Raw genomic sequence first — 532 nt, forward strand, 5'->3', positions numbered from 1 at the left:
CAAAAAACAACAACGTGAGGACGTGACACAGATTGTGTTACTAGACACTGGGGAAAGGAAAGCGAGAGAATATGACGTTTCGAGCGGAGCTCTTCGTCGGAAACAAGGAAAGTCCAAAGACGGGAAAAACAGAGGAAGAAAAAATCGCCACCGAAGACCACAAGGTTACATTGTGGAAGGACCGGAAGGGGAAGGGGTGGAGGAAAAGTTATTTCTAAGACAGGAGAGTGCAAGAGAGAGGTAAGTAGGTGTGCGTGCGCGCAGATCCGTGTGTGTGTGTGTAATAACAGAACTTGTGTGTACGTATGCATGTGTGTGTGTTTGGTTTGGCTGTTTATCTGTTAGTATGTGTGTGTTTCTGTGTGTTTGTTGTGTGACGTTGTGGAAGGAATTCGTAGCAGGAATAATTTGGGAGTGTGTGTGGACAATGGTCAGTAGAAAGCGGGCAGGCTGTTTTTGAGTATGTGTATGTTGTGTGGGTGTTATTTTCTAGCAGTGTGTGCCTGTATTTTTGTGTGTGTGTGTGTATGTG

The sequence above is a fragment of the Octopus bimaculoides genome, chromosome 15 (genome assembly GCF_001194135.2).
Source record: "Octopus bimaculoides isolate UCB-OBI-ISO-001 chromosome 15, ASM119413v2, whole genome shotgun sequence".
NCBI lineage: Eukaryota > Metazoa > Mollusca > Cephalopoda > Octopoda > Octopodidae > Octopus > Octopus bimaculoides.